This window comes from Choloepus didactylus, chromosome 14 (assembly GCF_015220235.1).
Source record: "Choloepus didactylus isolate mChoDid1 chromosome 14, mChoDid1.pri, whole genome shotgun sequence".
In the NCBI taxonomy this organism is placed as follows: Eukaryota; Metazoa; Chordata; class Mammalia; order Pilosa; family Megalonychidae; genus Choloepus; species Choloepus didactylus.
This window is the reverse complement of record NC_051320.1, coordinates 50,677,964-50,702,157: the sequence shown is the minus strand read 5'-3', so window position 1 is coordinate 50,702,157 and position 24,194 is coordinate 50,677,964. Positions and strand designations below refer to the sequence as shown.

The following is a 24,194-nucleotide window of genomic DNA, read 5'->3' as shown; positions in this document are numbered from 1 at the left end:
TTGTGTGTGTGTGGTAATGAAGGTGTCAGGGATTGATTTTGGTGATGAATGCACAACTACGTAGTGGTATTGTGAACAATCGAATGTACGCTTTGTTTTGTATGACTGCATGGTATGTAAATATATCTCAATAAAATGAATTAAAAAAAAGTGTATGTGCACATCAATTTGGAGGCCATTGATTTCAAGCTGTGCTGACAAATATGGTAGCCACTTGCACGTGTCCATTTAAATTGAATTAAAAATTCAGTTCCTCAGTCACATTGACCACATTTCAAGTGCCAAATAGCCACATGACTATAGGATACTGCAGATATAGAATATTTCCATCATCACAGAAAGTTCTTTTGGAAAGCACTAATGACAAAACTACAAAGAACAAGAGACTCAAAGTCACTGAAAGGTGGCAGGTTCAACCCCTGACTTGGACCTGTAACTAAAGACCTTGTTCAAATCAAGTGAATAGAATCTCTTTCTGAGCCTCACACCTCATCTATAAAATGAGACAAAAATAGAAACTGTCTCATGGACTCTTGTGTGGAGGAAATGAGATAACGTGTGTAAAGTTTCTGGCAGAGTGCCTAATGCATAGAGGAACTTGAAAATGTTAGTTAAATTCAAGTTTAACCTAATTCTGTAAGCCTGAAAGGCAAAGATCTTATCTTTTGCCTTGTCTCTAATGGGTAAGTTATCCAAGGATACCTGTTTTGGAAAAAAACATGAGTTCGGTTAACATTTTAATTGAAAACAAAACATTCAAGGGAAGACAGAAAATACCTGGACTTTAATTGCTTCTTGATTTCTTTGTCCCCTCCACCAATAGACACTGGTCTCCTCCCAGCCTCGCCAATCTCAGTAAAATGGCACTGCCATCCACAAACCTGGTGAGTCATCATTGTCTCGTTCCTTTCCCCCCCTTTTCATCCAATCCTTTTGGCTCCAAAACCCTTCATCTGATCTCATCTCTTCCCCTCTTACCCCCTCCACATAGGGACCACCCAGGATTTTGTCACTCCCCTGCCTAAACCCTTTAATGGCTCCCCACCAAAGCTATCATATACAGTTTTACAGGTTGTGGTAGAACAACCCCATGGGAGAGGGTCTTTCACATTGGAGGCATTGTAAATGTTATATGTATTACAAAAAATTTCTGGCAGATTTCAGTTAAATGCTTTGTTCTAACAAAAGTATATTATAACAATTTTCCAACAGATGGGAATGTCTCAAGGAGAGGATGCCTTTTTCTAATTTGCCCAAAGGTGCCATATGTGTTAGGAACATTCTTATTCCACTTAGAACAAAATGCCAACTCATCACCATGTCCTACAAGTTCCAGCACGGTCCAGCCTCTGCCATTTCTCCTTCTTAAAATTAGGCCAATCTCCACTAAATTCCACTCGCATTAGCCTTCTGTTATTTCATCAAACTCTTGTCTGTTATAGAGCCACTGCGCTTACCACCCTTCTCCCTAAATAGTCACAACCCCACTTCTCCGCACTCTTCACATAACTGTGGTTATTTGTCATCTTTCCTAGGACTCAGAAAGGCTTTTCCCAGTCACTATGCCAAAGAGAGGGCCCTATTATCCTTGGTCATAGCCCTCTGTTTATTTCCCTCCTAGTACTTAGAGACCTCCCTGGAGACTGTAGGCTCCATGAGAGCAGGGTCCTCATGCCTCATGTCTTCTTGTTTCTATCCCCAGGCTCTAGAGTAGTGCCTGGCACAGAATAGGAGTGTGTCAGGTTGTCTGGGGTCAAATTGACATTAGAGTCACCCTGTTTTACATTCTCCTCTGCACTGCAGGGGGAAAGCCAAGAACTATATTTCCCAGAGGACTTTCCCCTGAATGATTCCAGGTTAAATTCTGCCAACAGAGACATATATGTAAGATTCAAAAGGAGAAGAGAAACCATTATTTTCCTATATAGCTTCAAGTAGGCAACTCAGATGATAAGTGGCTGCTTCACTAGACTTCTAGAAAAATATCAGACAAACCCAAAAAGATGAAGATTCTATTTTTTAAATGGGGACTTTGGGGAAGGAGACAGTATTTACAAAAAAAGTAGTGGAAATGTTAGAGGAAACTAAAGAGAAATGACAACTAAATGCAAGTCTTGACTTTAGACTGGATCTTCTATTGTAGAGAAAATACTGTAAAGGACATTATTGGGTCAATTGACAAAACTGGAATATGAGTGGAAAATTAGATACAAGTGTTCTATCAAAGTTACATATACTGTTCTGGTTATATAACAGAATATCCTTATTCTTAGGAAATATACACTAAAGTATTTAGGGGTAAAGGGCCATGAAGTATAAAATGTACACTCAAATGATTCAGAAAAAAATTTATATATAATATATCATTTAGATATTATATCTAAAAGAGAGGGAGAACATGCATAAATGATAATGCAAATAGAGTAAAATGTTAATAGGTGGATGTGGGTAAAAGGTATATAGGTGTTTTTTGTACCATTTCTATTCTTGCAATCTGTCAGAAAATCTGAAATGATTAAAAAAAAAGTTAAAAAAATACTTATTACTAAATACGCTTTAGAATAATGCAAAACAAACTGGGATACTTATCTTAATTATCCAGCCCAGACTGACAGCCACATGATTCTATGCTATTTTTCTAATTTCCTAGTGAACAAAAAGTGAATTTACTTTCTTACAGACAAGATGCCCCTTGGATCAATGGGAAAATAAACCATGGTACACAGGTCATCTTTCTAAATATTTAAATATGGGACATTGGTGGCTTTGCTGGCCATTGTGTCCTACAAACCAGTTTGGTACAACCTATTTGCTGCAGATACTGGACTGCATAAAGAAAGAAAAGATATTCTATTTCTCATCATTTTATGAAGAGAATAATCCAAATTGTAACTATGCCTATAAATTGCAGCATTGCTTTTTGTTTTAAAGCAGGAAGCCCCCAGGACTCATAGAAATGAAAGTTCTGTGCCCAGTCTTATCAGAGAGCTGTAAGTCAGCTCTTAGAAGATCATTTAGAAAAGTTTTTCAATTAAATGTCCCAGATGGTACCCTTAAAAATAATGCATATGTCTCTTGGAGAGGTTGGAATTCAAATTTTGAGAGTTAACTGAGGAGCTTTTTGGCAGACATTTAAATTCATTCGTTAAAAGATTTATTGTAAATTGTATAGCTCAGACTGCTGCTCTTTTAACTATCTGTCAAGCTATCTTGCCTTAGAATTTAAAAAATGATATTTAAATTTGAACAGAAGTTTATCAACATTAAAAAAAATAAAACAAATTTTCTTGGCAAAATTTGATTCTCGATCTTGGGAGTTTTAACATATGGACCTAGTATGCATCAAGAGTCCTGTGAGTTTTTCTAACAATGAATATAAATTGATCACAGAGATTTGCCTCACCCAAACCAAATTTGCATGTACCTAATAGGGGCATCATTTATTTGTCACACTGAAAACATAAGGTTTGTGCTCATCTCTGTCTTACCAGAAACACAAAGTTTAGCACCATTTGCTAAAATAAATTCCAGATTGATTATGAATTACATGTAAAATATGTAAACATGAGTATAAAAATGATATATTAAAATATACCACTAAGTAATTTTTTTATCTTTGGCTAGTAGGACTCTGCATGACTCCTTTTCTTTTCTCTTCTTATCCATATTTTACCAATCTTCTATGAAAAGTATGTATTGTTTTATTTTTTTAAAAAATGAAAGGCACAATCATGGTTAAGTTTTGCGATGAAGTATAGATCCTATTCACCTACTCAACACTGTGACGGATAAGATCATGTTCAACTTGGCCAGTTTATGGTATCCAGTTGTTTGGTCAAGCAAGAACTGGCCTGATTGTTACTATGAAGATATTTCATGGATTTAAATCATTAGTAAGTTGATTGCATCCATGGCTGATTAGGTCTACAATCAACAAAAGACACTGCCATCAGCAAAGAGAGAATTCTCTTCCAAGAAGGCCTTAAAGAGAGAAGTGATGATCACAGCAGTCGGAAGGGAGTCAGCCAACCTCTCCTGGGGAATTCATCAAAATCTTCATTGGAGTTCCCAGATTGCTTCCTGCCCTGTGGAATTTGGACTTGCCAATCCTCACAACCAAGTAAGTCAGTTCCTACAATAAATCTCCTAATATTTACATATATATATCTCCGGTAGGTTGTGTTTCCCGGAAAACCCTAATACACAGAAGACACAATAACTGCTTTCTTCTGTAGAAAATTCCTGAATTATTTACACATTACCTACCCAGCCAACTGAGGGAAATTATACAGCAAATGCCTTATTCCTCAACATAAACACCTATAAATGACTAATAAAACATCAATCTCAACAAGCAATTATTGAATAAACTTATTTCCTATAAAAGTAGCTCAAAATAAGTATGCTGCCTGCAAAGTTAGAACACTGTAGTAAATTTTTAAAAGTTGGTGTCAAGTTAAATTTCAACCCAAACTTTATATTTGAACATTATCACGAGAATCTATTAAAGAGGTAATATATTTGTCTATAAGATTGGCATAGATATATTATTCATACTGCTACAAAAAGAGAAGAAATGTAACCATGATTTTATTTTTAAAATATCCATTTTCAAATAAAATTAAAAACCTTTATCATTTGGAGCCAGATAGACTGAGGCTTAAATACTGGTTCTGCAACTTAGTAGCTTTATAACCTTTTGTTATGGTGTTATTGTGCCAGTTTGGATATATTATGTCCCCCCAAAAGCCATATTCTTTAATGCAACCTTGTGGGAGCAGATTTATTAATCTTTTTGATTAGAGTGTGACCTCTTAATTGAATGTTTCCATGGAGATTTGACCCCACCCATTCAGGGTAGGTTTTCATTAGTTTACTGGAGTCCTTTAAAGGGAGCTCACACAAAGAGCAGAGAAATGAAAAAATGCCCCAGAGAATGCTAAGCCAGGACATACAGACATTAGATGCTTGCTGATGCTTTGCGATGCTAACCCAGAGTTTGCTCCAGAGAAGCTAAGAGAGGGCGAAACACCCCAAGAGCAGCTGAGAGAGACTTTTGGAGAGATGCTTGGGAACTGACCCATAGAGATGCTTGGACACGTTTGTAGATGCTAGCCCAGAGACATTTTGGAGAAAACCATTTTGAAACCAGAACCCCAGAGCAAAGGATCAGCAGATGCCAGCCAAATGTGTTCCCAGCTAACAGAGGTGTTCCAGATGCCATTGGCCATTCTTCAGTGAAGCTCTAGCAAACTGGAATAGTTATATGCAAGGCTTCTCTGCTCTGAGCCTCAATATCTTATTTGAAAAATGGGGGAAATAATTCCTACCCCTGAGGATTGTAAAGATTAGGGATAATGTAAGTAAAGCACACAGCACAGTACCTGACAAATAATAGGTGCTTACTAAAGGTGGGCATGATGGTAATAGCTGTGGTAGTAATTGTTACTGTTGAAATTAACATGAATAAAATAGAAATTTCATTGAAAGGCAGCAAATAGCATGTCATACTTTGAAATGTTTGATTCTCAGATCCCTGGGCATTTCTTGCAAAGATCTTTCCTCTATATTTCCTCAGTTCATACACTTCTAACTGAGTACAAGCAAGGGATGTTCGCAAGCAGGACAGATTCTAGACAAATCCTGTGTGAACAAGCCATCATCATTCAGCTGCAGCCACCCGTCCCACACCTTACCTGGGTCTCCCTCTAACTCCGTGTGGGGCCTGCTCCAACACTCACCTCAAGCGCTGACATCTACTCATCCCACCACACATGTTTTTCCACCTCTTAGGTCAAGCTCAGCCAGTGGGCCTGGTAGGCCCCAGGGCAAGCAGGTAGGGCCAGATAAAACAGGGCCCCTGGCAAAGAGGGGCAAGGTGGCTGGACCAAGAGCTTTGGGAGGAAGATGTCCACACTCCTTGCAGAGCAGTTGCCCTGCTCCACCTCAATTGGGCCATAGTACATACAATCACTAGTTACTGCATTGTGATTCACACAGAAGTCAGTCTTTTAGGAAAGGAAACCAAAGTTTGGAAATGAAACTAAGTGGCAAGACAGTCAAGAAACAGGGAAGAGAGATATCACAGCCAGAGACCATAGGAGCTGGTGCAGAGGACTGTTTCTAAAACTGGGGTCAAAACTCCTAAGGGTTGGAAACTTTTGATCTGGGAAACACTGAATGGCTTTTTGATGGTGACATAAATTTGTTACAATGGGCTCTTCCCACCATACAACGTCTATTTCCCACTTTCTCCAACGACTGAATTTTTTCTTTTGGTTTCTCTTCCATATCATCTATCACATCTTCATCTTATTTTATCTTAGCTGATGTTTTCCTGGAAGAAGAGTCCTGATACACATTCTACTTTCTCAGAAATGGAATATCACATATATGTATATAAATATAAACATTTACATGGATTTGAAGACCAAAATTATCCATGGAAATCTTCCATTTAGGGATAAGATTCAGATGGAAAGAAAAGACAGAATGAATTAATCTTATTTATTCATCAACCCATTCATTCATTTATTCAAAAAATATCTATTGGGTGATTGCTTTGAACTAGGTGTTGTTCTTGGAGTTGGAGATGAGCATGGATGGGTAGGTAGAGAAGACAGACAAGGTCCCTGCCCTCGTGGAGCCTACTCTAACAAGGGGAAGGAAGACAAATAATAAATAAGATAACTGCAGACAGTGGTGAGTGTAATGAAAGAATTAAATATGGTGAGTGCAGTGACACCAGCTAGGACTGCCTGGGGTGGGAGAACTTAAGCCCATAATATTCATCAGCCCCACCACCACCATCACTCTTCTTTGAGAAGTACAATTGAAATTCTCTCATTCTTCCATAAATTGCTATGCAAATAAATCTTCAAGACCAGTTCCCTAGCCAAAGCCATCACCAGACCCCCCTACGGTCACACACTTTCAACCAGATTATCATCCCTAAAATACTCTGGAGCCATCACAGGGATTTTAATGGAAACTGACTGGCTGTTTTAGATAGGACGATCCAGACAGTCTCTCTAAGGAAGGAACTATTGAACCCAAGGATGGGAAAGAGACAACCATTGGAAGAACTGGGGAAAAGTGTTCTAGGCCAAGGGAGGAGCAGGTGCTAAGGTCCTGAGGCAGAAAGAACTTGCAGCGAACTCAGACTAGAAAGAAGATCAATGTATCTGGAGGAGGAACAGATATAAGGACCTAAGTGGGGTGGGAGACACAGGAGCCAGATCACAAAGGACTTGGTAAAATGTGTGTATCTTATTCTGAGGATAATGGGAAACCACTAAAGATTTATAAGCAGGAGAGTGATAGTATTTGATTTACAGTTTTAACAGATCATCCAGAATGGGTTCCGGGAGGACAAGAATGGAAGCAGGAAGATCTCTTAGCAGGCATTGCAGTAGCTCAGGAGACAGATAATGATGACTTGGACCAAGATGGCAGCTTTGGAAAGGAAGAGAAATAGGCAAGTGAGGCATATTTTGGAAGAAGTATAGGTAGGACTTGCTGACTGACTTCAGGAAGGTGAAAGAATGAGAGGAATGAAGAATGACTCCAAGATTTAGGCTTGGGCAATTGGGCAAAATTTGGCCTCATTTACTGAGATGAATATGACTGGAAAAGGAACTGATTTGGGAAAATAGAAAGAGAATCAAGAGTTCTATATTTGATATGTCTAGTTTTGAAATGCCCCTATGCTTTGGCATGCAGTTAGTCTCTAAACTCTTTGTATGGATAAGCCCTGAAGGAGAGTACTTGTACAGGTCAATCAGCAAAAACTAAGAAAGTTGTTTTCTTCTTCTTCTTTCTTCTTTTCCTCCTCCTCTCCCCCTTACTCCTTCTCCTCCTCCTTTTTCTTCTCCTTATTTTGTTAGCTTCTGGTGGTCAAGGAGAGCTCTGTAATAACACTAGTTGGATACAAGCTTAAGGAACAGATGCCTCAGAGTTGAAATTCCAGCAATAACACATTAAAATATCAAAATATGCAGGTTTCAACAAAAGGTGACCAATCATACAAAGAAACAGGAAGCAATGGCCTAGGCCAAATAGAAGATTAAAGCATTCGAAACCATCAGTGAGGAGGACCAGAACTGGAACATACCAAAGACTTTTTTTTTTTTTTATCATTACACTATATGTATTTTAGATCCTGTAGGAAGTAAATAGTGGAGTTACAAATCAAAAATACAGTAGTATGGGTATTTATACTTACCATGTGATCTTTACGGGAAATCTTGATTTCTTCATGTAGTTTCAGTCAATTGTTTAGTGTCCCTTCCTTTCAGCCCGCTCAACTCCCTTTAGCATTTCTTATAGGACTGATCTACTGGTGATGAAGTCCCTCAGCTTTTGATTATCTGAGAATGTTTTCATCTCCCTCTCATTTTTAACCTCCAGGTGTTTGTGAATTTTCTAAGTCTCTGATGGTTATTGACTTCTATTTGTATTCCATTGTGGTCAGAGAATGTGCTTTGAATAATTTCAATTTTTTTTTTAATTTATTGAGGCTTGTTTTATGTCCCAGTCTATGGTCTATTGTAGAGAAAGTCTGTGACTAGAGAAGAATGTGTATCCTGGTGATTTGGGATGTAATGTTCTATATATGTCTGTTAAATTTCTCTCTATCTCTCTTTCCTTTCTTTGTTTCTCTGTCAGTAGGGCTCCCTTTAGTATCTGAAGTAGGGCAGGTCTTTTATTAGCAAAATCTCTCAGCATTTGTTTGTCTGTGAAAAATTAAAGCTCTCCCTCAAATTTGACGAAGAGTTTTGCTGGATAAAGTATTCTTGGTTGGAAATTTTTCTCTCTGAGAATTTTAAATATGTCATGCTACTGCCTTCTCGCCTCCATGGTGGCCGCTGAGTAGTCACTATGTTGTTCCCTTAGTTTTATGTTGTTTCCTTTGTATGTGGTGAATTGCTTTTCTCTTGCTGCTTTCAGAACTTGCTCCTTCTCTTCAGTATTTGACAGTCTGATCAGAATGTGTCTTGGAGTGGGTTTATTTGGATTTATTCTATTTGGAGTTTGCTGGGCATTTCTGTTTTGTGTATTTATATTGTATAGAAGGATTGGGAAGTTTTCCCTAACAATTTCTTTGAATCCTCTTTCTAGACCTTCTCTTCCCCTTCTGGGACACCAATGAGTCTTATATTTGGAGGTTTTATTTTATCTATCGTATCCCAGAGGTCCATTTTGATTTTTTCCTCATTCTTTCTTTTGTTCTTTCATTTTCCCTTCTGTGGTTCTCGAGGTCACTGAGTTGTTGTTCAGCTTCCTCTAGTCTTGTACTATGAGTATCCAGAATCTTTTTAATTTGGTCAACAGTTTCTTTTATTTCCATAAGATCATCTATTTTTTTATTTATTCTTGCAATTTCTTCTTTATGGTTTTCTAGGGTCTTCTTCATGTCCTTTATATCCTGTGCTATGCTCTCATTGTTTATCTTTAGTTCTTTGATTGATTGCTCCAAGTACTGTGTCTCCTCTGATCTTTTGATTTGGGTGTTTGGGTTTGGGTTATCCAAATCATCTGTTTTTTTCATATGCTTTAAAATTTTCTGTTGTTTTTGGGCTCTTGGCATTTGCTTTACTTGATAGGGTTCTTTTAGGATATGAAGGATTATTCAGACACCAATCTCTAATTTGTCAGATCTACAGCTTGGTGGCGTACACTTTCTCTAACTAACCAGCAGATGGAGTCCGTGAGTCACCTATTTCCCTCAAGTCAGTTCTCCCCAACTTTGTCTTTGTGGTGTGTGGGGGTCTGGTTCTTGTGGGATCCAATTGGTGCACCAAGTTTGGGTGCGTTGCTGGTGCTGTCTGCCCTGAATGTGGGGCATGTGTCTGAGTAGTTAGGGAGGCAGGGAAGCTTTAATAATCAAACCCCCCAGGTGTTCCTGGAGATTTAAGGCTGTTACAAGAGTCTAAACCTTTATTTCAGTCTCATCACAGATTGTCTCTGCTGCTGACCCACAAGTCCTTGGTATTGGCGTAGGGTCCCTGGGATTTCTGGGTGGGTTCCTATTCCCAGCCGTGCCCTTCTAGAGCCTCTGCTGAGGGAAGGCTATGCTACATCACAAGTGTGTGCCATCCCTCAAGGGAAGCCGTGGGCTGCCGGGCCATGCAAGGGCATTCCCAGCCTGCTGTAAAGATGGCTGAATGGGGCATGTTAATTTCCCCCTTATCGCACAGCTCCACCTTCCCAGCTCCAGGACAATTAGCTGTGGGCACACGAAAGGCTATTGTCCATGCCCAATATTGTGGTGTGTGTGCGGTGTTGCCAGAAACACTTCTTGTCTCTCTGGGTCCCTTGGCGCGGCTCTAGGCTGTGGCTCCGGTGCTGGACAGGAGCGTTCCCAGCCCGCCGGGAAGATGGCTGCAAGGGGTGTGTTTTTTTTCCCCTTTTGGCTAACCTCTGCCCTCCTCTCTCCAAGACAACTAGCTGTGGGTGCGTGAAAGGCTATCTTCCATGCCAGATATGGAGGCATTCGCACAGCTCTTTCCCGCCGTGCTTCACTGTGTGGTTCTCACTGCCGTATCTGCAGCCGCTTTTGGGTTTTTTTTTTTTTAATCTTCATTTTATTGAGATATATTCACATACCACACAGTCATACATAACAAATCAGACATTCAATTGTTCACAGTACCATTACATAGTTGTACATTCATCACCAAAATCAATCCGACACCTTCATTAGCACACACACAAAAATAACAAGAATAATAATTAAAGTGAAAAAGAGCAATTGAAGTAAAAAGAACACTGGGTGCCTTTGTCTGTTTGTTTGTTTGTTTCCTTCCCCTATTTTTCTACTCATCCATCCATAAACTAGACAAAGTGGAGTGTGGTCCTTATGGCTTTCCCAATCCCATTGTCACCCCTCATAAACTACATTTTTATACAATTGTCTTCGAGATTCATGGGTTCTGGGTTGTAGTTTGATAGTTTCAGGTATCCACCACCAACTACCCCAATTCTTTAGAACCTAAAAAGGGTTGTCTAAATTGTGCGTAAGAGTGCCCACCAGAGTGACCTCTCGGCTCCTTTTGGAATCTCTCTGCCACTGAAGCTTATTTCATTCCCTTTCACATCCCCCTTTTGGTTAAGAAGATGTTCTCCGTCCCACAATGCCAGGTCTACATTCCTCCCTGGGAGTCATATTCCACGTTGCCAGGGAGATTCACTATCCTGGGTGTCTGATCCCACGTAGAGGGGAGGCTTATTGGCCATTTAGATCTATTCTTTTGTGAAGCAGTCAAGTCTTTTGCCCATTTTTTATCTTTTTCACTAATTTATAACAGCTCTTCTACAATATGGATAAACCTGGAAAACGTTATTCTAAGTGAAAGAAGCCAGTCACAAAAGTCCACATATTGTATGTTTCCTGCCGTGCTTCACTGTGTGGTTCTCGCTGCTGTATCTGCAGCCGCTTTTGGGTTTTTTTAAAAAAGAACTAGTCCACCTCCAAATGCCAACCCATGGTTTCCCCACACCGCAGCATGGCTGCTGGACATTCAGCAGGCTCACTCACTCGTTTCAGAACAGAGACTCCCGATTTCACCAAGTGCACTGTCCCTGCAGATTTAGCAGACCTTGTTCAGCTGGTGCTTCGCTGGAACTGGTGTTCTGGGTCACTTTCTGGCCTCTGTCTAGTATTTTTCACAGAGGTGTTTTTTTGCCCTGTGTCTCCTAGCCACCATCTTAGGTTCTCTCCCAGACAAAGACTTTAAATAAATGGTCCTAAATATGTACAAAGAACTAAAGGAAAACATGGACAAAGAAATAAAAGGAATCATGAAACAATAGCTGATTGCAAAGAAAATATCAATAGAAAGATGCAAATTATGAAAAGGAACCAAACAGAACTGAAGACCATAATTACAGATATTAAAAATTCCCTATGGGGGTTCAACAGTAGCTTGGAGCTGGCAGAAGAAAGAATAAGTGAACGTGAAAATAAGACAATGGGAATCATTTAGTCAGAGGAGCAGAGAGAATAAAGAATCAAGAAAAGTGAACAGAACTTGAGGAACCTATGGGACACCATCAATTGTACCAACATATGCGTTGTGGGAGTCCAGAAGACTAAGAGAGAGATAAAGGGGCAGAGAGAATATTCAAGAAATAATGCCTCAAAACTTCCGAAAGTTAATGAAAGACATAAATATACACATCCAAAATGCTTAACAAACTCAAAACAGGATGTACCCAAATAGACCCACACTGCAGCATATTATAATCAAATGGTCAGATGCCAAAGACAAAGAGAATTCTGAAAGCTGCAAGAGAGAAGCAACTTGTCATGAATGAGGGAACCTCAATAACATTAAGTTCTGATTTCTCATCAGAAACCATGGAAGCAAGAAGGCCATGATTTGACATATTTAAAGTGATGAAAGAAAAAAAAAGCCAACCAAGAATTCTATATCTGGCAAAACTGTCTTTCAAAGATGAGGGAGAGATTAAGACATTCCCAGATAAAAAAAAGCTGAGGGAGTGCATCATTACTAGACTGGCCATACAAGAGATGGTAAAGAGAGTTCTGAAGATTGAAAGGAAGACAATAAATAATAGATGAAAGCCACATAAAGAAATAAAAATCTCCAGTGAAGGTAATGACATGGATAAATATAAATGCCACTACTATATCTAAAAAGGAAATGCATAAAATGTAATGAGACATCAGTGATACAATGCATAACTGTAATTTGTAATAGGACCTACATAAAGGTGGGGAGATGGAGGGGTACAGGAACATAGTCTGTGTATACTATTGAAGTTAACTTGGTATCAAAGCAAACGAAGTTATTGTAGATTTAGGATGTTAAATTTAAGCCCCATGGTAACCACAAAGAAAATACCAAGGAATATACAAGCTCACACAGATAGAAATTAAAGTACTGATTGCCAGGGGTGGAGGGCACGAGGCAATGGAGAGTCAGTGTGTAATAGGTGTAGGGTTTCCCTATGGGGAGATAGGAGAGTTTTAGTAATGGAAGGTGGTGAGGGTATGCAATACTGTGAATGTGATTAATTTCACCGATTGGTATGTTTAGGAGTGGCTGAAATGGGAAAGTTCATGTAGTATGTATGTTTCCACCAAAAAAAAAAAAAAAAAAAAAAAAAAGAGCAACTAAAGAGAAAACAATTTAATGCAATGCATGATCCTGGGTGGGATCTAGCAAGGGAGGAGAAAAGACTCAAAGGGACATTATTGAGACGTATGAAAAAATTGGAATACAGACTGTAAGCTTTATATCAGTGTTAAATTTCTTGAACTCGATAACTGTATCTCAGGTGGTTACGTGTGAATATCCTTGTTCATAGCAAATGTACATGGCAGTACTAAATTTTCAAGGAGTATGATGTATACAACCTACACTCAAATGTTCAGAAAATGGATTGATAAATAGAGAGACAGACAGATAGACAGATGGCTAATCTAAGCCCAAAATGTAATAAGCATAGTTACCATAAAAATTATGGTCTGGGCCCCAAACAGGGCTATTATCATGGCTGAAGAACAGAACCACTATCTGCAGCATCTAGGAAACATTTTTTAAATTGAGAACATTCCAGATTTCCAGCTGCTTAAGAGTGCATTCCTTAAGTGTTAACTTGCAGGCATCTGTGACGTTAGGGTATCTGCCTGGACTAGTGACTGTGGGTGGGTCTCAGACTCCGAGGGGCAAGCTTCTCTCAAAACTATCTGTTAAGCAATCAGTTTGGCACAGCTGAGAAGAAACTTTGACATAGTGTACAGACCCTCATGTGAGCTCTGACAGCTCCTTTTCATGGAGTAGGTGGATAAAAAAAAAAACTTGAGTCAAAGTTATGCTTCTAACTTCCTCATGTGGTCACCTGAATGGGGAAATGTGTGGGTATGTGCAACACAGCTCTAACCACTGGTATCTGAGTAAGCTGGAGAGAGTTTCAAAGGTAACAAAAAGAGAAGTGGAGAAACATATTTCAATCAAAGTAGAAAGGCCCTTCCTTCGCTTCTTATAATCTTATCCCCTCACCACATTTGAACAGCTAGAGGAGCCTCCAAGAAGCAATGATATGTCAACATTTTAACTTGCCAAGGGAGACCTTCCAGAAACAGTATGTTGAATGAAACATGTGGTTTGTTATCTTCTCAGTCATACAAACACATCTTTTCTTGGATCACTACAGTTTTATGGGTTTTCTTCCCTCTCAGCTTTCCCAAATAAGATCCTTCAGCCCTCTTGGTATTAACAAATATTGAGATATTCAATCTATATATATATATATATTTTTTAGACTTCAGCAACAATGATGGATAAAGCAGATCCATTAAATACAAAAAGGATTTTTGAGGACTTGGCAATTTAGCAAGATGGGCATTCATTAAAATGTGAGGCGATCTTAATATACACTCGCGCTTATTGCAAATCTCAGAAGAGCATTTACATTAGCTTATCTGTAATCACAGATCTAAGGTGAAGTACAAGTATGGTCAGCTTTATAAATCTCCATGAAATATTAAAGAAAACCATATCTGTCTTTTTTTGCTATTTTGATCTCACATAAAAAAAATCCGTAGGAGAGAGAGGAACATAATTATCACCTGTACACACTGAATGAAAGAATGAGATTACAGAACAATGATAGAAAATATACATAGAAAGTCGACCAGATGACTCATAAGTACAGTAACTGAAATAGCCCAGCTTTTGTATATGGTGTGACAGATCTGCCAACAACTAACTAATATAATGGAATAATGAATCATTTTGAGTCTAGATTTATTTAAAAATTCCTATCAAGTACACCTACATATGTAGAACCAGAAAATGCCACTTATCTTCAGCAAACATGTTTATCAGCATATGGGGGAAAGGCAAGGAGGTCACCTTCTGGTAACTTCCACAGCACCAGCTGTTCTTGCTTTAAAATGGCCCCTCCCTTTCTCTTCTAGCTGCCTGATAAGGAAGCCCTGGGGTGCTCAGTGATTAAGCCCCCAGAGCCACACCTCTGGCTGAGGCTGAGGCAGCCTCCCTGGTTCTCCGTTCTCTGCTTAGGGCACTTCTTGCTTTAAAACCAACACCATCCATTTTATCTCTGGCTTCACTTCTCCCCTCCAAGTCTGTTACCCATTCTTTGCTCCTCCCTTTCTAGGTTGTGGTCTCACTGTAAATGACCCCAGGGAAACAAGTAGAGAAGGAAAAGCAAAGGTGGGGGAAGCCTCAGTACTCAAGAAATCTCAGTGAGTTCTTACCTTCTGGGTGCTGGCCTACAATTTCCGACTCTCTGGAAGTCCCTCAGACTCTACATCCTCTGTGTAGTCTGTGCCTGACTGCTATACATGAGCACAGGGCTCACCCCTCCTTGAGGAGGCTTGTGGTGGGGAAGAGATCCTCTCCTACATGGGGACCTCCCTCCCAGCCTTTAGGTCTGCAGTTCCAATTAGGGCTGAATGATGGGGTCCACTAGCATCTCTTTTGGTGCCATTTTTCTGAAATAAATAATTTCCCTTTCTGAGGGACCCCAGGATATCAGATGACACTTCTTTTTAAGAATTGCCCATTCTGTAGAGAAATTTCTCTCCAGGCGTTTCCTCACACACCCATAACAGAGCACAGACTAGAGTCTGCTGGCCTGGTTTCAGTCCTTACTTTGCCATTTACTTGCTCTGTGTGTGACCTCAGGCACATTACGAATCCTCTCTAAACCTCATTTTTCCCTCCCACAGAGGGTTGTGTTGAGGTTTCAAAGAGATAGTCTGTGCAGTGCGTTTCCTCATACATAGTAAGAATTAACATCAGGAGTATTTTTAATGTCTGGTTGCTACCATCCAGCAGCTAAAGGAGCAATTCCTGGCTCTGTGGGGCCCTCCTGGACTTTGCTCCTTCACTGCAGCCAGCTTCCATTCTGGTTGGCCAGTGTCCAGGCCATCCTGGGTGCTAAACATTTTTAATATAAATGTTGGTTGTACTATGTGTACTGATAGCAAAGTCACACAGTTTGGATCATTGCTAAAAGCAAGAGAGAAGTGAGCTAGGAAACAAGAGCAGAAGCATGGAGGGATGGGAGGCAGCAGGATGGCAAGGTGGTTTTTGTCTGCAACATGGCAGAGCAAACAGGATTTTACTGGCTTACCGCACAATTGGGAAGGGTAGGGAAGGATCCTTGTATTTGTCTCCTGAGGCTGCTGTAACAAATTACCACAAACTGGGCTGCTTAAAAAACAACAGAAATTTATTCTCTTATAGTTCTGAAACCAGAAGTCTGAAAGCAAGGTGTTGGCAGGACCACACTCCCCCCGCCCCCATCCTTGCCTCTTCCAGCTTCTGGTGGTTCCAGGCATCCCTCGGTTTGTGGCAGGGTAACGCTAATCTCTGCCTCTGTCTTCACACAGCCTTCCCCTCCGTGTGTCTCTGTGTGTCAACTCTCCCTTTGCTTTTTCTAATAAAGGCCCCCATTATTGGATTTAGAGCCCATACTAAATGATCTCACCCTGCGATCCTTAATTACATCTGCAAAGACTGGTTTTCCAAATAAAGTTTCATTCACAGGTTCTGGGGGTCAAAACTTGGACATTTCTTTGGGAGGTGGGGGAGCATTATTCAACCCACCACAACAGTATGAAAAAGCAGAGGCCTTTGCACACAGAGGTCAGTTAATAAATAGTATGGCTGGTACATGTCTATATTGTATTTGATGATTTTCAGAAAACTAATTCTATGACATGGAAGAGTATACCTTAAAGACCTCAGCATTTACCCAGAAATGTTCCTCAGCATGGCCTGGCTGCTATGGTTGTAAGAAGGTGCCCCTTATGACTTATCTCTAAAAGACAAGGCTGAACTGCAGTACACGTCTAGGTCTACTTGATTTTTTTATAAAGCTATGCTTCTAGATGTAAAGAGAATTAACAGGCTGGGTTACAAGTCACTTACGATTGCCTGGAAAACTCTTCCAACTCAGCAGACTGTACACACACCAGCAGATTCTTTCATCTTGATATTTACTTGTAAGGGTAATTTATATAATAATAGATGTCCTAGTTTCCCAGCTGCTGAAACAAAAACCTTAAAATGAGTTGGATTAAATAACAGGAAATTAATGCCTAATGGTTTTCAGTCTAGGAAAAGTCCAAAATTGAAGTGTCAGCAAGGCAATGTTTTCTCCCCAGAGACTGTGGTCTCCCCAAAGACTGGGGCTGACTGACAGAAATTCTTGGTCCTTGGCTTTCCTATCATGTGGCAATGCACATGGCGATGTCTAATCCTTTCTCCTCCAGGTTCAACTGACTTCTGCCTTCTTCCCATGGCCTTTTCTCTCTCTGTCTGAACTTCATTCTTCTTATAAAGGACTCTAGTAACCCAGATTAAGGCCCACCCTTATTCAGTTGGGCACACCTTAAGTAATAACATCCTCAAAGGTCTTATTTATGAATGGGTTCACACACACAGGACCAGGTATTGGGACATGAACATGCCTTTTGTGGGGGATGTGATTCAATCGCCAACAGATGAGAATAATAGAAAAGAATGGGTTAGCTAAGATGACTCACAAAGTTCAATGCCTTCTGTGCAAAGGGAATAGTTTTTAACATAAGGCAAAAATGTGGAAGTTACTCTTCCCACCAGAAGGAGCCAGGCCCCCAAATCTCCATCAGTAACTCAAGCACAGCTAGAAACAGGGAGCCCAGAATGCTCAGAAAATCTAACAGAACAGCCATGCCTCTCCCTGAAAACTGTGAACCACTCCCAGCCTAATATGGAGCTGGCAGACAGCAATTTGAAGAATTTGTTGGAGAAAGCATAACTCCATGGGAAAATGATGGATAAAGACTTTGAACCTACAAAGTCTGAACACAGTAATTTCAGATCTAGAAACTAAGAATCTTCTGCAATTAATTAGAGAACTTGAAAAACGGGAAAAATTCATTCAACATTTTATTTTTCTTAAGTCCCTACTATATACCAGGTACTTTATGTTGAGGAAAAGCAGTAAACAAGTCAGATACTGGTCTCTAATCCTGTTGAGTTTATATTTTAGTGAGAAGAAAGATGATAAACAAGTAAGCAAGATAATTTCAGATAAGCACCATGAAAACAATAAAGCAGGGATATAAAAAAGAAGGACTGGGTAGAGAGAGGAGATTTGATGGTCAAAGAAGTCTCTCTAAGGAAGTGAAACTTGAAGTGATACTTGAAGTGATACTTGAATACTGCAAAGGCGCCAGCAGTGCACAATCTGGGGGCAGAGAATTCCAAGCATAGGTAACAGCTAGAGCAAACGTCCTGGGGTGGACAGAAGCATGATCTATTTATGGAACACAGAAAGCCAGAATGACAAGGGAATAATGAGTTAGGCCTGAGAGGCAGGCAAAGGCCAGACCATGGAGGACCTTGCAGGCTTTGGTTAGTGTATTAGTTTCTTATTGCTGCTGTAACAAATTATCACAAACCTGCTGGCATAAGACAACACAAATTTATTATTTTAGAGTTCTGAAAGTCAGAAATCTAAAATGGGTCAGAGGACTGGTTCCCTTCAAAGGCTCTAGGGGAAAACTGGTTTCCTTGCCTTTTCTAACTACCAGAGGCTGTCTGCATTCCTTGGTTCACGACCCCTTCCTCTATCTTCAAAGCCAGCAGCATAGTATTTTCAAATTTCTTTGTCTCCCTCCCCCCACTCCCTATTTTTCCAACCTCTGTTTTTGTTATTACATCTCCTTCTCTGACTCTGACCCTCTGGTCTCCCTTTTTTAAGGGTACTGATTATATCAGGCCCACCCAGATAATCCAGAATAATCTTCTCATTTCAAGATCCTTAACTTAACCACATCTGCCAAGTCTCTTTTACTTTACAAGGTAACATATTTACAGGTTCCAGGAATTAGGACATGGATATGTTCTGGAGCTATCATTCTGTCTACCACAGTTGGGAACTTGGGTTTCATTCTAAGAGCAGTAGGATTCAATGGAGGGTTTTAAGCAGGTGAGTGACTGAGGCTGACCATCCCAGGGTAAGAGGAAGCAAAACACAGATCAGGATGATAAAAGCAGGAGAAGAATCACGCTGGACAGCACAGACAAAAAGCTTAGTAATGGCCGGAGGGTTTGAAAGTTACCATAGAAGCATCTATACAGTATTTGAAACTATGGAATAAATGGTCATGTGTAGGATAACTGGTAAATATTACATTTTTCTCCTTTCGTCATCTGAGTTTGGCCCTTCCCAATTAATCCTTTGCAGGTTTTATGCAGTCCTGAATTCCAGGAACCCTTCAATTATTGCTATAGATGGACAGCTGGACAAGGTAGGTCCTAGATGACTATTTTGGTCAAGATTCTGGAGCTCACGATGAGCAGGCCAGCGGTGTAAGTGTGCCTGGTAGAATGCTGCCAGTAGTAGGCACATCTCCATGACACCTTCCTAAATCATAGCCTGGAAGTGAAACCCACTGGAACCAACTCAAGAAAAGGAAATGCCTAAACAGCACTAGGAATGAATACATACAACCATTAAAAATTCAAGAATAGGGACTATATTGACACTTGAAAATGTTTTATGAATGCTAAATGAAAAGAGTACACAGAATTGTTTATACTGATTACACATCCATTTAAAGGACATATAAATTAGCAACAATGTGAATAGACTTAAGTTTTCCCTATAGTTTATGAAGTGTATTTAAACTTGTCTGTCCTTTTGGCAACAGCTTCGTGTCTCTCATCTCGCACAAAGTTGCTCTGAACTGCCTGGAATGCCCCCCCAGGGGCTTCTTTGGCTTGCCTCTTCTTGCTCCTGTCTTTCCTGGTTCTATGAGTCCATCCCTCCCTGCTTCAGCCCTCCATACATACCTCAATGCGACCTTGTTTAGATGACCCTTTAGAATAAAGCTCCCAAGTTCCCTGGCTGCCCCCAGCCCTTTGGCTCCCCCCACCCCATCACCATGGGTGAGATCCTCAGGCTTCCTGCCAGGCCTCCCACTGTCAGACAAGCCAGGCCAGCCCACCAGGCCTCACCTCCAAGTAGGGGATCAGAGAGATGGAATAATAATTATTTTCCAGGATCGCATTGCCTGAAGAAGTCATAAGTTATTTGTTAATCAGCATAATGAAAACTGCGGTCAGCCAGAATTTTTCAGTAGCAACACAAATCTTAGAGCTGACAATGAATTATGATATCCAGAAAGGGCATTATCCAATGACATCTTGATGGGAAAAACAACCACCACCACCGAAACATGAAGGAGGTCAAAATGTCCTTTAGGAAACCAGAACACAGCACAATTCTGATGTAGAGTTATCCATTATATCAAACTATACAGCACCAGGGAGGCAGAATGGCATAAAGATTTTAAAGCACAGACTCCGGACCCAGACTCGCTGGGTTCAAGTCTCAACTCTGCCACTTACTGGCTGCTGCTTTTAGATAAGTCACTTAACTGGTCCTTATCTTAGTTTCTCTACCTAACCAACGCAGATAATAACAGCATTGACCTTACTGGGTTGTTTGGAAAGTGTTCTAGTTTGCTAATGCTGCCAGAATGCAAAACACCAGAAACAGATTGGCTTTTATAAAAGGGGGTTTATTTGGTTACACAGTTACAGTCTTAAGGCCATAAAGTGTCCAAGGTAATGCATCAGCAATCAGGTACCTTCACTGGAGGATGGCCAATGGTGTCCGGAAAACCTCTGTTAGCTGGGAAGGCACATAGCTGGCGTCTGCTCCAAAGTTCTGGTTTCAAAATGGCTTTCTCCCAGGACTCTCTAGGCTGCAGTTCCTCAAACATGTCACTCTTAGTTGCACTTAGGGTATTTGTCCTCTCTTAGCTTCTCCGGAGCGAGAGTCTGCTTTCAACAGCAGTCTTCAAACTGTCTCTCATCTGCAGCTCCTGTGCTTTCTTTAAAGTGTCCCTCTTGGCTGTAGCTCCTCTTCAAAATGTCACTCACAAGTGCACTGAGTTCCTTCTGTTATGTCAGCTCATTTACATGGCTCCACTGGTCAACTTAGACCCCCCCCTGAATGGGCGGAGCAACACCTCCATGGAAATTATCCAATCAGAGTCATCACCCACAGCTGGGTGGGGTGCATTCCAAAGAAACACTCAAAGAATTACAATCTAACCAACACTGATAACGTCTGCCCACACAAGAGTACATCAAAGAATATGGCTTTTTCTGGGGGACATAACACATTCAAACTTGCACAGAAGGTTAAATTTTTTAATGAATAAATACATAGAAAGCACTTAGAACAGTGCCTGGGACATAGCAAGCACTTAATATGTATTAGCTACTATTAATTTTACTGTAATGTGTCCAACACTGTACATCACTGATATATGGAACTGCCTAGACTGCCCATTGGGCTTCTTAAGTAAGTGGCATCCATGTACCAGGCCTCCCAAAGCAATGAGATTCAGTCTGTTGAAAGACAGCTCTGCAAAGATACCTCCCTGGTTCCCAGGAGGAGGCTGAAGCACGTTCAGTCTGGTATGCAAATGTGGGTTAGGTAAAATGCAAATGAGACCGCAGCTGTAGAGTTAAATACACTCGTTCAGTTCAGTTCCATAATCCCTCACTTAAGTTTTGCTTCTCCAATCACCTCTCAGGCATGTGCCACTGGTGTATTATTGGCTATTATTGGACTAAGAACAGCATACTGGAGAAACTGCCACAACTCTGCAGACATGATGGATCATTAGTATCCACCTTCCTAAATTAATAAGAATGCACTTTAACACCATCCAATGGGTTAGATTCAGGTAATTAAAAAAAGATTAGAGAGAAGACTCCCTATAAGAACATAGTGACACACAACTTCAAATTGTACAGGAGCATGGCAAAATATTTCATAAAAAGAGGCAGAGACAGCCTTACCTGCAGAAACTTGGATAAGTCACTTTCACTTCACCAATCTGAGTTTTAGTTTCCTTATCAGCAAAGGGGAGAGGGGTGGGGCAGAGGGTGACCTAGATCAGCCTTATTGGAAGACCAAATCCTTTCTTACACAGAGCACCCAGAATCTCACATGACACATGAGAAACACTATCCTATCCTAGAAGATCTGGAATGAGGATCTCATTCACCATGCACCCAGGGCATCAGGGGCAGTTCAACCTGGCTCAGACAAAGCTTTTCTCTGCAGCCCTCCCAAGGGCTCTCTCTCCTCTCAGCCTGTTTCTATGCCCTTAGGTCTAGATGTCACGTCCCTTTACAACATTCCAATTTAGACTCAAAATATTTATGCAACTATGAATAATTATCCATAATTATACATAAACTTGGGACAGAGAGAGGAAGGCTTCAAGCTCTATATTGGCCCAGAACTCATCTCAAGCCCCTACTCATTTCCTCAAGGTCCTGTATCTTGATACAGCTGAGTGACAGTCTCTGGTGTCATTTAATGTCATTTGTGCGTTAATCTCACTGCAGTCCCTCTCAGGTATTCTGCGTTTCCCACCTGGCCAGCCCTCCTCCCTCCATATACACAACACCAGTTAGGAGAACGGCCTCGGTGTTGCTGGATTTCCTCTTCTACCCCACATCGGTATTAGGTTCGGACCTGCTTCATTGGGATTTAGCTGGTAATAGGTACAATTTTCTCTGTTTATAATTTTTTGTTCTAAATTTTTTCTTAAACCTTTTATTCTGACTCCTGCTTTTCCTTTGGTATTAGGAAATGTGGACTTTTATGTGAAAATTGCCCAATCTTTAAATGTTGGCAATTAATTCAAATTTAAAACAACTCAAGTGCCCTGGAGAAAACCCAAAGGTTGGTACTGATGGAGCACCTCACGAAAGAGGGAGCAGATGCCTGATCCCCTTCCCCAGAGGGGTAGATAAAATCCAATTGGCCAAAGTCTTAGTGGTTAAGCCCTGTTGATTAAGAGAACAAAAAGCAAGGAATGTGGTGGGAGCTCTGCTGGAATCTCACTGCTGTCCTCATGCCTCACACTCACATACTCTCCCTCAAGAGAGGAGGAAGATCTTATTTCAGTGGGAGTTTAAAGAAAGAAAACTGAGGATTCCTGGATCAGCTCCCCACTTCTTTTTGAGATTTACCCACCTACAAAGAACACAGGATATGCCCTACTCTCCTGTGTCTCTGCCATAAGTTTTGCAGAAGCCAATCCACATAGCAGGAGGGGCAGGCAGTGGGGTGTATTAGTTAGGGTTCTCTAGGGAGACAGAATCAATGAGAGATATCTATAAATATAAGATTTATAAAAGTGTCTCACGCAATTATGGGTATGCATGAGTCCAAATTCCGTAAAGCAGGCAGCAAACTGGGAACTCCAATGAAGATGTTCAACGAACTCCTCAGGAAACAAACTGGCAACTTCGACGCACGTGTTTGATGAACACCTCAGCAACTTCAACAAACACCTCAGGAAACATTTCGCTGGTCAGCCGAAAAAGTGAAGGTCCTCTGCCTGTCTCACTTAAAAGCCATCAACTGATTGATTGGATTAAATCCAGCCAACTGCATTCCCTCATTGTGGAAGACACGCCCTTCATTGATGTCATCAGTCACAGCTGCAGCCACTTGACTGACGATTTAATAAACCAGCTTGTTGGTTTATTAACCAGCCACAAATGTCCTAGCAGCAATGGTTAGGCCAGTGCTTGCTTGACCAGACTGCTGGGTACCATCACCTGGCCAAGTTGACACATGAACCTAACCATCACACAGGGGCAGTGTCCCACAGGTTGTTCAGCACTGCCAGAGACCACAACATGGTGTCAGCCCCTGAATGTCCTTCAGTATCAACTTTTTCTTAGTAATAAATCTCCGTCCTACCAAATTTTGAGTCTGTTTCTCAATTGTTTCCAAATTTGGGCAGGAAAAAAAGACATGGCATTTATTTATCCTTTCAAAGTCCAACAAGCATTATCTTTCCATATAATATAATGGAAAACTGAAGTGCAAATCATTAGGTGCAAAAACTAAAGCATAGGTTGGTCAAGATCTATCTGGCCCCATACTCTTCTGCTTGTAACAACCACCAGTGCAGTAGATTCCTGTTATTTTTGCTTGCCCAGCAGCCCATTTCTCCTTTTTCTGGAACCAATAGCTTGATTTTCCTTGGAATTTTCTCTGTGCATTTCATAGGGTTGGGGTTGACCCATCCCCACCTCCAGGTATAGATACCTCAGGGTTAGCTAATCAGAGCAACAAATCCACCTGGTTTTTGTGATTGT

The 24,194-nt window shown here is 40.7% G+C and overlaps 1 protein-coding gene and 1 long non-coding RNA gene across 5 annotated transcripts in view; one reads left to right on the top strand and one right to left on the bottom strand.

The window, feature by feature from the left end:
- NDUFAF6 (NADH:ubiquinone oxidoreductase complex assembly factor 6) overlaps window positions 1–24,194 on the bottom strand; it is a 149,238-nt gene that overhangs the window by 24,600 nt on the left and 100,444 nt on the right. The gene's annotated exons all lie outside the window — the stretch shown is intronic.
- Window positions 649–23,323, top strand: LOC119508750. Its single transcript, XR_005211579.1, has 4 exons — window positions 649–683; window positions 824–884; window positions 19,237–19,300; window positions 23,271–23,323. It is a non-coding gene; the product is annotated as an uncharacterized LOC119508750 (long non-coding RNA).